The following is a 14,370-nucleotide window of genomic DNA, read 5'->3' as shown; positions in this document are numbered from 1 at the left end:
CGTATCACCCAAAATTGCACTCAGAGAGCTAAAATCACATACCAGAAAAATCAATCTCCTTAACATGGATTGATAAAATAATTTATTATTCTCCTCAGGTGTAGGATACTAATTGCAGTTTATATGGTCATGTCTATGTGAGCAAAATTGGGAGGGCCTAAGGAATGGCATTATAGAGAAATACTGTTTTAATCAAATTTTGTTTAATTTGTAATACTAACTTTTCAAAAGCTATAATCATTTTCCATAGGTTTCTAAGAAAACCGTCTAAAATATCCAATGAATATATCTCACAAGTGATTAGATTGACAAGTACACTATTTAAAGTATCTAATGTAAAAGGGTTGCCCAGAAAGTAATGCCCCATATTTTATTTCTCCGACATTTATTTATCGCTCATCATGAGGGTTAGACACATGAAAGAACCATGTTTCATCTATATACCCTATTTTTCTACGTAATTTCCGTACCTCCCTATTGCCGTCATCTAGCGTGAAGCAAAGACGTGTGTGCCCTGTTGGCACCAATTCTTGTTCTGACCACGGAGCCATTTCTTCAAAGAGTGAATCACCTCCTCCTCGTCCACATAATATCTTCCACGAATGGCATCCTTTAATGGGCTAAACAAGTGGAAGTGGGAGGGAGCTAGATCAGGGGTGTAGAGTGGATGGGGTAACACTGTCCAACCCTGTTTTGCTATGTGTTCAGCAGTCCTCAAACTTGTGTGGGACCGAGCATCATCCTTTGTTCTTTCCTAATTAACAGATTTAGCGCCAACTGCCAAGTCGTGATGCATCTTTGATCGCAAATGGCAACATCACCTTGCTGTTACATGCCAGGTGTGACAGCTGACCCCTGATAGTCTCCCTGACCGCTGCAAATATTGGGGCAGCACGAAATCACCTTTTGATGTACTTTTCCTCTGGCATAGTGACTTACCGTAGTCCTGTTGACAGTGTTTGCGAAACCCTAGGGTGGGCTCGCGGGGTTACTCTCCTGGGGCGAAGTCTGAAGCTATAAGCTTATCACCTCTGCACCACAGAAGGGGAGGGGGAGGTAGAAAAAAGGAGGGAGGCGCCGCCAAGATAGGAGCCCGACGACGCCTCCTGGGGCAGGATAGGGAATGAAGGGAAGGTAAGAGGAATCCAGCACCGTCAAAGAGGCGGGCGGGTCCTACTACTAGCGGAACCTGGAAAAACCATTTCTGTGCCAGCGATTTAAGAGGACTATCCTATGAGGAAGAATAATCCAACGATCAAATCGCTAGAAGGTACTTCTGTTGACAGCAGATGCATCATAGACTTTGCGCAAACATTTGTGAACATTTCCCACAGTTTCTTTCTTTGCGGTGAGATGTTCAATGACGGCACGCTGCTCAGTGCGAAAATCATTTACAGACCCCATTTCGAAACGGTCCTGCAGCTACGCTACATTTCAGAAGAACCAGAAATTTTGCATGCGCATTCACGAAGTTACAGATAATTCATACATAAAGTTTAAAATTCACACGATTGCTTTATGCCGAGAAAAAAATGTGGTGCATTACTTTCTGGGCAACCTACATTACATTCGAGAAAAATTTTCAAAAAGGGTTTTGTGGAAATTATTTCGGTATACGTACTGTTTCTTTTTTGGTTTTGGTTCCTATTCCTTTAGGGTTGGTAACAATTCCTCAAAGCTCTACTCACCTATGTAGCCGAGAACCGAAGAACGGATCCGACCTATCTCTACTTATTTTGATGCTTCATCTTTGGCCACAACGCATTCTCTAAATCGCTCTTTTCATTGCAAAATCATTTCCTTCAAAATCCTATCCATCAATAACCAATGTTGCACATGTAACGCTGCACGCCAGTTTCCAATAGAAAAATACGAAAAACCCGGAGGTGGGAGAAAACTTTCAGAGGTTGCTCTAGCCCTGACTGAGTGTTTTTTAAGGGAATTTCGGGTGCAGCACTACGTCCGTCGGGGCGTTTGGCCGTGGTCCCCTTGGCGCCTTTCGTTAAGGGCAGGCTAATATCGACTATAAATATATTTAAAAAATTGTGTCAGACGACAAATTCGAAAAATTAAAAAAATCTCAGTAATTCTGTTTTCATTTAAACCATGCTCAAAACCGTACCATTCTTTTATGATAACCCTGTACTTAAAAATATCGCTCTCCTTGCTTCTAGGAACTCTGCGTTCTTCAGAGCGTCGATGGAAGGTTATACCCTTAACTCCTGGTCATCCCACTTTCAAGCAGGATAATGGCACCGGGTTTCTCTCCACCTCTGATTCTCTTCCCTTCTCCACCCTTAACAACTGCGCAAATGACTTAACCCAGGGGTCTTCAACCATTATTAATACAAGGGCCAAAAATCGATACGGAGGGCCACAATGCTCCACGTCACTTTACTACCACATCAATAAAATAAAAAAAAACATGATTTTAAAGTAAAACAATCTTTATTGGCTGAAAAGTTCAATCAAGCAACGCGATTTTATGGATTACTTATTTTTGACTAGTTAGTAGATACTTGGTTCACGAAACAATATTTTCTATAGCCTCTACGGGCTGCAAGAAATTATGCGGCGTACAGAGGGCTGAAATCGAAAAAAGCTGGACAAAACCTCAAAATCGATTTTTTTAAAGTGCAGAAATTGAAACTTTGCACAGTTGTTGTCAATACATTAGTGCATTTTTGACGCAAACAGTTTTTCATAGATAAATTTTTTAAACAAAGTACTTTATAAGTAACAATAATAAACCGCGTAATAAAATTGTAAATTTTTGTTTCTATTGAATTACTACAGAAGGCGTGGCATTAGTTTTACCATGCTGAATTTCGAAAAAAATTCAATGAGGGCCATTTTTGCGTAATTTGTTCAACTTTGAAGCCAAGTACTTTGTTTATAAAATTTATCTATGAAAAACGGTTTTCATGTATTGACAACAACTGTGCAAAGTTTCAGTTTTCGTACTCAAAAAAATCGATTTTGAGGTTTTGTCCAGCTTTCTTCGATTTCAGCCCACTGTGCGGCGGGCCGCATGCCGCACGAGGGCCGCGCGTTGAAGACCCTTGACTTAAGCAATCGGGCATCTCCTCCAAATACCATATCCAAACAACTAACAATAGGGGACTTCTCCGAGACGCACAGCTATTCCCACCAGGGTAGCATATCCCTGGGAAATGTGACCCTCTTTTTGAACACTTGGCTCGAATGATGGAAGGAATGAAAAAAACAACACCGAAAGAGGGAATGAGAATGTTTGCGTGTGGTGGAAGGGGGGGGGGGGAGGAGAGAGGATGAAAAATATGAAGAACGTGGATCGTAGCGAAACATGGGCGGAGATGTCTCTCGTTACGAGGTCGAGCCTCTCGGGGTGAGACGGAGATGGAGGGGGGTAGAGCAGCATGCAGCCATAAGGGTAGGCGCGGAGCTCGTGGATTAAGGTTGAGTGGTTGAGGGAGGAAAATATGAGAGAACTCAACGTCTCCATAGAAAAGGAAAGGCGGAACATGACAGCGCCGAAGTTAAGGGGCGAAGAAAAACAAGGGAAGAAATGAAATCTTGTCCGAATACCATAGCAAAATGAACTACTAAAGAATAAAAACAGCTCCCTCTTCACCATATTAATAGGGAAAATAACTTTCACTATTCATTAATACGATGACATTCTGCGAGAACTGCTGAGGAATTCTTAATTACTGGCTCATAGTCATAACCACGAGTAAAATGTTTTCCTCCGCGAAATATTTGAGTCAATGCTTGACCTCTTTCCCGCAGGCCACGGTAAAACGAATCCTAAATTAGTGGCTTAAGGTCATACTAAGAGGAATTTTTGAAAAGATACTTCATTTATAGTTAAATTATTTCATTTAATGGCGTGCCTTTCCTGCGTAATCATTACGTTCAAATTAAGTCAGTACCCAAAATGACAAAAACATACTTGCATTAAAAAATAATTAATGACAATAACGCTGCGTTTTTTTAAAATTTGACTCGGGTTTTAAATAAATTCCCGAGAAAATGATGGAATATAAAAGAATGGATACGAGCTTTGTGCGTTCATCGTTAATAATCTGTGTTCTCTTTTTTGTTTACTATGACAGATCGAAACTACCACGTAAGCGGAAATGAACTTTAAAATTGCCTTACCGCGCCAACAAAATATATGTCATGCAAAGTGTATTTCAATAATTTAGATGAAAAAAATACGCCAACTTTATGAAATATGAGATAGCTATCTTTATTCATAAGAGAACTTCGCATACAGCTAACTTATAGACGTAAAACACGATAAATGGGCGGCATGAGAGAGTTCGCACAGTTGACAACTTGATTCAATTTGTGTAATGATTGGCGATAATCTAAAGATTTTCTCCATTACATTACAAAAAATCGACTCTTCCCTGGGATGGTTTAATATAATTCTTATCTATTCTATTCTTGAAATATTTAACATAATTGATAGGCGTTTCGTCATAAAAATGAAGACAGTTAACCGATGAGTAAATATATCAACTACAGTATTTACATTCTCTTTTCAGCGTAATTTTAATAAAATCAGATAATGTTTTTGAGAAAGCTATTAAATAACCGATTAAATGAAAAAACACTTCATCTTTTCCCAGTATGCCAATATTTTTCCCTTTGCTGTCTAACAATTTCGGTCACCAATTAATATTCAAACCAAAACCATATTACCTATGCCAAATTAAACTCACCGTTTAACTATTACGACATTATGGCACTCAACATACCGCCATGCAACATAATACGAATAAAAATCCTTTGATGTACTTTTTTCATTGCTAGAACATATAAATTCCACAAGGATAATATTATACATAACATTCTAAATGGGCTCTGGCGCTATCAGAACTAGATTTTCTCGGCAAAAATTACCGAGACCAACTATACTAAGTACAAATCCGTTATGGAAAAACAGACCTCATTACGAATGTAGTCATAAAAGAAACGAAAGACAATATGTTCTGGATTTGTATTTAATATTTAACGACGGTTAATAAATCAGTTGACCATGGGATTCTAAAAGAATCCTGAAGGACCTAATTGAATCCATTCACAAAACCCGACGGCAAAAACAATTAGAGCAGCATTATCAAAGTGGACAAACGATTTTTGCGCGCAATTCGCCGTCATTCAATTATTTAAATGGGTTAACAAATGTTGGCCCCGCTACCAACTACATTTTGTAATTTGTACTCCAGAATTGATGAACTCGGCAGTTTTTTTTTCCTCAGGGAAATGGGGATGCCGAAACGCACACTCGGATTTAGAGCGGGTAGAATTTTGCTTAAAATCGTTTGGTTCAGCGATAAAATGTATGCACACATAGGGAGATTGGATTGATCTAATTGTGGATATTCTCTACCACTTAACCGTTAATTCCGCCCGAATTTAGCCCATTTTAGCCAATTATGCTCTAAAACAAGGAATTAATATGTATTTTTGAACAAAGATGTACATCAGAAAACAACATAATAAACATAATTATTCCAAAACAACTGGATGGGTTAATTTCCTTGGATTAAGAGCTTCTATTTTTCCAACTGTATAGATTATATTAGTCGCTAAATATCAACTGGACCAAATATCGTATGTGGTATGGACGTACAGGTATATTAAGTACAGATAATAATATAGATAATTCGGCTTCGGTGGATAAAATAGATGTAATTTTGACATTAAGTTTTTCAATTACCTTCACACCAAATACCTATTTACAAAAGTTCTAAGTTCTATTCTTATCTTCTTCTTTCTTCACAATTGTCCCTTAATTTGCGAAAAAAATCAAAAGATATCACTCAGTCACCAATTATGAGATGAAAAGTGAGGGAATTTAAGGTACATTTTTGGAATAACGTAAACAGACAGCTCAAGCCAATTGCGAATATAAAGAGCGACCTATATAAATTGGGACTCAGTGCGCACATGGCCTTTTCTATCGTCTCTTTTTTTTGCTAACGGGAGGTGTCCCAAAACCCCTGCCACTCGCTTGTTGGGGCGGGTTGAGGGGTACTACTTAAATGAAGAGAAACCCGGCGTCAGTACTTATTTTCTCTCGATATTAAAAATTCAAAAATGAGGAATTAAATATGTTGCGCTGACATAAATCTTAAGCGTTTCCAATGCCTTTTAATGAGCCATTGACTGATATCGTGTAAAAAATAACTTATGAATGTTATGAAATATGTCTATAATATGATTTTAACTAAAAATTACTTTATATTTAGTTTACCTTTCTAAAATGAAGTTATTTTCACTTAAAATGGCTCTGATTTTATTAAAATAATTCTGACACAGAAACATATTTCATTTAGACAGAAAAAAGGAATTAACCCTTAGATGCACGCTAAGCGAGGATTTTGCCGCATTTTTCAAAAATTCGAAATAGCGCGTTCATTGCACATGGATCACTGGTGGTACACTTTGGTATTCTATTTCTGTACTTTTCCCTCTACCAAGAACATATGTTTGCGTTGATGTGACGACCAACTATTGCGTTAGAATCTTACAAAGTGAGAACGACGACAACTTCATGTGATTTGCCGCTAGATGACATTCACACGATACTAAGGAACTTCTGATAATCTGTCGCTACCGTGGAAACTTGGAAGCATAATTCTTTTTTCAATAATATGTTGCTTCGTATTTATTATATTTTTTAAAGCATTTGCACTATTATTTTGTTATTATTATTATTTGTATAATTTAATCTCAACCTCAAACCACATGTCGTAATTTAAAAATTTCATCTTCATACTCAAATATGAATTACATTGGTGTAAAAATGCGTTATTTACACTTTACACTAGTGACCGAACTAGGACCGCTACCCTCACTTGCGCAGTATGGGCATGTACAGTAGGGCGGATCGCAAAAATCGATTTTTTTCAAATCCATCTGGCCCAGTGAAAAAAAGTTGTGGGACCGATCAAAAATAAGGCCTGAAAAATTTGAGACCTCTACGTGAACCCCTGACCCTCGCTCAAATGCAATTTAGAGGGGGAAGGTCAAAATTCGAAAAATATAAAATTGTATGGTCATTCCCTATAGATTTTGCCGAGTTATTGCCCCTTAGGACAAAAATTTCGTGCATTTTGACGTATCTGCCACTGTTTAGCCACAAAATGCCTAATTTGAGTCCGCGCCCGCGAAGAAAATATTACAACGCCCGCGCAGCGTCGCGGATACAAGAGCTGCTAGCCGATCCCGTCCCCTCCCCGCTCGGTTCTCCCCCTCCCATGCCTCGAATGCAGCAAAATTCATCCCGCGTGTGCTGCTAGGAGGGCGTTTATCTTTGATAATATAAATCGGAAGATGGTAGAAGGTAAAAAACGGTGCGTAGTGAGACGACTTGTCCCTTATTTGGCGCCTCGTCGGCGTTAATCAAATCGATGTTACCAACTTTTAGAGAAGTGATGAAATATTTTTAGATCTGCGAACGCAGGAAAGGAGCCTGCAGTCTACGAAGAGGCCACTCGAGTGGCTATAAAGGTCTGCGAACTATGGTGAAGCGCTTCTCTTCCATTATGAATGTGACTAAATGGATTTAGCGGTACCACAGGAAGTACTATAACTTACGGAAAATTAGAATTGGCCAAAAGTAGGGTTTTATTGAAGTATAGAACTCAAACAATTTTTAAGGAACATTTTTAATTTTGCGATATTTTTGCGTGTAAGTGCAAGGAGGAGCATAAGTTTCCCCCAATGAAGAAGTACTTTGAAAGACAAGCTGACGAAAAGAAAGATGATGGCTGCTGGATTGAATCCTAAAGAAACTCGACAACTGAGGAAAAAATCGGAATAATCGGAGATCGATGAGTCAACATCGTTAATTCTTGTACGGGAAAATAGTATAAAAAATTTTCTTCATCAATTCATTCGAAGAAAATGAAATTAGCCGATTTGTATCTCTACTTTCCTCATAAAATAAACATTAAGGGCTATAAACTCAAATTGGAACTTCTTCGGGGAAAATGCGTCTGCCAACTGTGATAGAGGTATATGCAAGAACCAAGCAACAGCAATGATCGTTCCCGCAACTTTAGCCGACGCAAAAGTCATAACTTCGTAAGATAAATCAAAGCTAGTGTGCCAGAATCACTAACGTACCCAGAAAAAGATGCTACCTACTGACAAATCGCTGTCGAGTTTACAAAATTATCCGAATATTAAGAAAATGTTCATCAGATTCAATACAAGCCTATGCTCATCTTCACCAGTGGAAAGACTATTTTCACTTGCTGGGTTTCTCCATTCCCCTGTGAGGGGTTCTCTGTCAGACAAACTTTTTGAAAGACTTGTATTCCTCAAGGGGAATAATTCATTCATAGAGAGCAAAATTTGATAATTTTTATATTGAAAAATCTCAAATGTATACGTGTATGTTAGAAATTTTATGTTTCTTTATGTGTTAGAACTTTTTAAAAGATGTCTTAGTTTCCTTACAAGTGTATTTTGTATTTTAAAAAGTATTTAAAATACTATTTTGTATTTTGTATTTCGAATACCGAAGTCCAAGGTATTTGGTATTTTGCATTTCAAATACATTTTGTGTAGTATTATGTATGTCAATTACTCCTCGGCCTGTATTTTGCCCAGCCCTGCCTACTGTGGATAAGAAAAGAGAGGTTTCATCAAAGGGCTCCATTTTATTGAAACGAAAGACTATACTCTTGTTTGATGAAAAAAGGCAAGAGGACTTATCAATACAAGTTTAGAGGGGAATGTGTGGTGTTAATTGAAGAAACAGGGTCCCACTTTTGGAGGTTTGCCTCCCCCGTCGGAGGATTAGCAAAAGTTTTAAAATCTGCGATTATCGATTCCTCTCGGAGTGAAAAGTAGATACAAAAAATTAAAAAAGGAGGCATCATCCCTTTGCTATAAGCATAATTCCAACATCCCTTGCAGTGTGGGTAAACTCATCTCGGGATTCCCACCGGGTTAATTTTTCCATAATGGCCAACATTTCAATCTCCGACTCGGGGCTCATCCTAAGGGATAAATTTTGTTGAATCCCGAAAAGAGTTTACCCATATCATTCGTCGGGAAAGCATTAAATCCGTATTTCATCCCTTACAGTGGTCTATTTGCTAATTGCACTATGCTGACTTGGATTTGCGACATAAACGTTGGGAGGGTAATCTAGGGATCCAATTTGCGTTGCTGCAAGGATGCGTTTTGCGACAAATACGAGATTTTTTTAATTGCTGGATTTTAATATCGACGTAAAGGACTACACGCTGATGATATATTGCAGAGAGACTACGGTTCCTTCGGCTATATCTGAGATTAGCGCTGTGGAAATTAAAAATCTAATAGTGAACGTTCAAATTTGAAGTCAAATATTCTTTTTATTATACATGCGGATGAGATATTCGTGAAATAATTCACCAAAACTTTGTTGACAGCAGCGAAAGACTAGGAATGACACTGATATAAGAAATACAGAATGGAAAGCAGATAATTGACTAATTCTTTCGTGATTGTTCCTCACCGGACGATGCTGAAACATCAAATATTAGTAAAACTAACAAAGAAAGGCGCACTTGGTGTGAATTTTGGTGCATTTGGGGCGTGTAAGAGGTGAGCGGGGAGGGGACGCGAGCGGCCTTCACCCAAAATCCATTTAGACACAGCTGTCGGACAATACCGGAATAGAAGTGTATATCCTAAGTTCCCACACCTTCATAGCCACTCGAGAGGCCTCTTCGTAGACTTCAGGCTCCTTTCCTGCGTTCGCAGATCTAAAAATATTTCATCACTTCTCTAAAAGTTGGTAACATCGATTTGATTAACGCCGACGAGGCGCCAAATAAGGGACAAGTCGTCTCACTACGCACCGTTTTTTACCTTCTACCATCTTCCGATTTATATTATCAAAGATAAACGCCCTCCTAGCAGCACACGCGGGATGAATTTTGCTGCATTCGAGGCATGGGAGGGGGAGAACCGAGCGGGGAGGGGACGGGATCGGCTAGCAGCTCTTGTATCCGCGACGCTGCGCGGGCGTTGTAATATTTTCTTCGCGGGCGCGGACTCAAATTAGGCATTTTGTGGCTAAACAGTGGCAGATACGTCAAAATGCACGAAATTTTTGCCCTAAGGGACAATAACTCGGCAAAATCTATAGGGAATGACCATACAATTTTATATTTTTCGAATTTTGACCTTCCCCCCCTAAATTGCATTTGAGCGAGGGTCAGGGGTTCACGTAGAGGTCTCAAATTTTTCAGGCCTTATTTTTGATCGGTCCCACAACTTTTTTTCACTGGGCCAGATGGATTTGAAAAAAATCGATTTTTGCGATCCGCCCTAATGTACAGACTACGAATTTGTAGTCTATCCCTCCCATATACACCTATACTCTTAGAATGTTATATATTATATTATTGAATTATTATAATCTACGCAGAATGACGCAGAATATCAATATATTAAATATTGATATTCTGCGTCAAATTATAATCTGTTCTAGTCTCACTCCCATCTGTAGTGAAACTAGTACCCCATAGACTACAGTCGTAAACTATGTTACACAAAGACATGCATATTAGGAGAATTTCAAATTTATCAAATTGACCAGAGAATTGAGAATATCCATTAACTTTACCCAGTTCACTCTATCTAACGCTTTTTCAAAATCCACGAAGCAGGCATATACGTCCTGCTCATAATCTAGGTTCCACTCGACGAGTGACCTCATCACTGCTATTGCATCACGAGTTGACTTCCCTATGATATTAGGCTATTGCGATATTAGGCTGATAGTCCTGTAATCTCCGCATTGCACAGCTTTCTTCTTATTCCGTAGCGGAATTAAAACCGTCTTCACGAACCCTCCGACCAACATCCCTCCTCATAGATCCTGCGTGCTAGTTCGAAAAACCTTTTCTTACCTTCCTTCCCTAGATTATTTAGAAGCTCATACGGGATATTGTCCACGTCTATTGCTTTCCTGGCCTTCATATCAAGAAGTGCTTTCTCTATTTCCGAATCTAATTTCCCGGCCCAAGATTATCTTCCTCAGCTTCACTATCATCCTCTAAAGTCAATCTCTCCGGTCTGTTACTTCCTTCATAGAGATCCTCCACGCATTCCTTCCATTTACTCTGTTCCTCTTCTCACTCGGTTAGCATCCTTCCATCATTAGCCTTAATTTTAGGCATGGCTTGCCCTCTTTCGCCGCCCGATAGCGACTTAACTTTGCCATATAACGCTCCTAGCTCTCCTTCCTTCTGAAACTTTTCCATTTCCTCACATTGTCTTTTCCACCAAGCCTCCCTTGCTCTCTTAGTTTCACGCTGTAATCGATAATTAATTTATCTACACATTCTTTTACCCTGTTCTGTGTCCATATTCTTCCACTTCCTCCTTTCCTCCATTTCTCTTATCATGTTCTCCGTTATCCACGGCTTCTTTATCCTTCTACTCTCAACGTAACCAATTTACTTCTTAGCCGCTTTGACTATTCCCGTTTTAATATTGTCCCGTCTTTACTCAACAGTCTTCGTACTTTCAATCTCCTGCATAATAATGTCCACCAGTTCCTGATATTCTCTTCTCATACTCCCCTTCAGGGCTTCAACATTCCATTTCCTCACCCTCCTGCCTTTCATGAGTCTTTTGAATCTTACGTTGCATTTCATAAGCACTAGGTTGTGGTCCGAATCCGCATCTGCTGCAGGGAAGCTGCGCGAGTTTTTCACACTATTCCTAAACCTCTGTCTTACCATAATGTAGTCTATTTGATATCTCCCCACATCCCCTGGACTTTTCCATGTGTACCTTCGCCCTTTATGATGATTGAACCACGTGTTTGTGATGAATAATTTGTTTCTCCTACAAAATTCTGCTGCTTTCTCTCCCTTTTATTTTTAATTTTCTCTCCTTTAAAAATTATGACAAGGAAACTAGAGTTGCTTGCTTACATCGTAAAAGCGTTGCCATTGGATGACGGGTTTAGCGTTGAATCGAGTGAGAATAATGAAGGTACCCTTCGTGGCTCGCATTCTAAATGTGGATTAAAAAAATTAAGGCGCCTATAAGACTTTACAACTCTTCTTATTGCATTGCATTATTCAGGATATACGATACTCCAGAGATGCGGCTTTGCGATACTTTAATTTTAAGCGATACTTTGATTTTTAATTTATCAATACTTAATTTTAATTTTTAGTCCAAGATTTAAGCGTGAAACATATGGAAAAGGCATTCCCCAAGCAGATATTGTACGTACAAAGTAGCTAAGTATTGACTTTTACTGTATCACATAGTATTAGTGTGCATTTTTAAAACATAATAGTCAAATAAAAAAATTATTTCCTCGTTAAACATTAATTGATGTTTGCTTGAATTCCTTTCATCGAAAATTATATTTCCATAAATTTCAACATGATCTCTTCTGCATGACAGAAACTACAGCTATCTGCATAGCATATCGATGACTAAGTTCTAACAACACTTACCTAAAAAAATAGCAACTTAATAGGAGAACAAATATGAACGTTTTATATTTTTAATTGCACAGTGATAATAAAAAACCATAAATTATTAAAACTGAAAAAGAAGCATACATTTGCAAACAAAAAGTTGTTTTTTGCTTGAATTTTATTTTTTAATGTCATTACACTTTGTTTAAGATACATATCTCAAACCGGCCAAATTTTGAGATACGTGTAGTCAGACCTTAGCCATCGATATGTAGATTGCACACTAAATATTTTAAGTCGCTGAATTTAAACTTTCATTATAACATGGAACATTTCCTTTCACTTCTAAACTCTCGAGATTAATCATCACATAGAATGATCAGGGACAAAAAATTGATTAGGGCAAATAATCCTAATGAAATCAAATCCAAAGGTTATTGGAGCCTTAATTGGTTGATACAAAGTAGATGAAAACCAAATCCAAAAATATGAAACAGTGTTTTCACCAATGAAATTTTCAGTCCAATAACGTGGGTGAAAGTACATTCAAAGGTTAAATTAAGTTCGGGATGATCCGCATGACCTTTTTTCCGCATTACCCAATGCCAAATGAGAAAAAATTAGGGCCTATTACATTCTGGGGGCGTTGCTTAAGATTAAAATATAGATAAAATTATCCTGTTGGAATTAGCTATCAGGGAAATTTGTAAAAATCACTGCAGACAGAAATAAATCCGTCGACTTGTAGACACCCGCAGACAAATTGATCCGAGTTTCACGGGGAAAAAGGCATAATTAGGGAAATTAATCAAAATTTATACACATTATGATGTGATCTATCAAATTAATTTCTATTCAAAGCTGTTCCTCGTAATTACAAACGTTATACTGCAAAATATTGGATAAAAGTGGATCGGATTGCAGTCATCTCCGCACCGCGGACATATTTGAAAACCGATTAAAATGCGACCGAAGACGAAACAGAAATCAGCCTTCTATGAGATGGAATAGGTCCTCCTCTTTGCAGTCACCTTGCCTCGAAGTGTGAATAAAAACCAGTCACACTCCGCTTAATGCTGTTTATTTCACACTGTGGCGAAAATGAGGCCATAGATAGTGATATTCAAATTCAGCGTCTCATTATTATAATTATTTTTTTTTCGCTGCATCTCCTTTTTTCACATGTGAGTTGTGACACTCTAATATGCGATCTACATGCATCAAAAATGGCAAAACATATTCTGGTAAACTTTGAAATATTGCCCCTCTCGAGACCACTTATGAGATTTTCCTGAACTGTTTAAAAGTTTTGCAACGATAAAATCCGGGGCGCTAACAATTTGTTCGCAAATACCCTCTCTGTGATTTATTTTGGAAGACACTTCGTGGTGTATCTTCTATCGTAAGTACCCATTCGGCGATACAGAATTTCGTTATGCACGCGGGATCACATCGTGTGAGCACAGCTCCCGCACCACGCAATATCCGGACTACACACCTCTGGCCCTGGCCGAGAATCGCTGGAGGCTTTACGGAGGCAGGGCCGCGACTACGGGGTTCATAACAAATACTTTTCTCGTATGTAATGGAAATATAATTGTTACATACTTTAAGACATTCGTCAAGGTTAAAAAATCACAATCGGGGAACAACTAATGAGGATATCTCTTAATATTTATTTTATTTCCTTGCGTTTGAATGAGATATTTTTCTTCTACTTGAGCTGATAATAATAATATCTTCTTTATTTCAAGCGAATTCAGTACAATTTAGTGTTTTATTACAATTTACTTGTTTTAAATATCAACGATTTTTAAACATTTTTTCTCAATCTTCTGAAATAAAAACTTTCTTTTGAGAGTCAAGTTGAACCATTACCATATTTTCATTTTTTCCGGAAATTTAATACATGCCCTGGATGGTA

This window comes from Ischnura elegans, chromosome 8 (assembly GCF_921293095.1).
Source record: "Ischnura elegans chromosome 8, ioIscEleg1.1, whole genome shotgun sequence".
Lineage (NCBI taxonomy): Eukaryota > Metazoa > Arthropoda > Insecta > Odonata > Coenagrionidae > Ischnura > Ischnura elegans.
Note: the sequence above shows the minus strand (reverse complement) of the source record.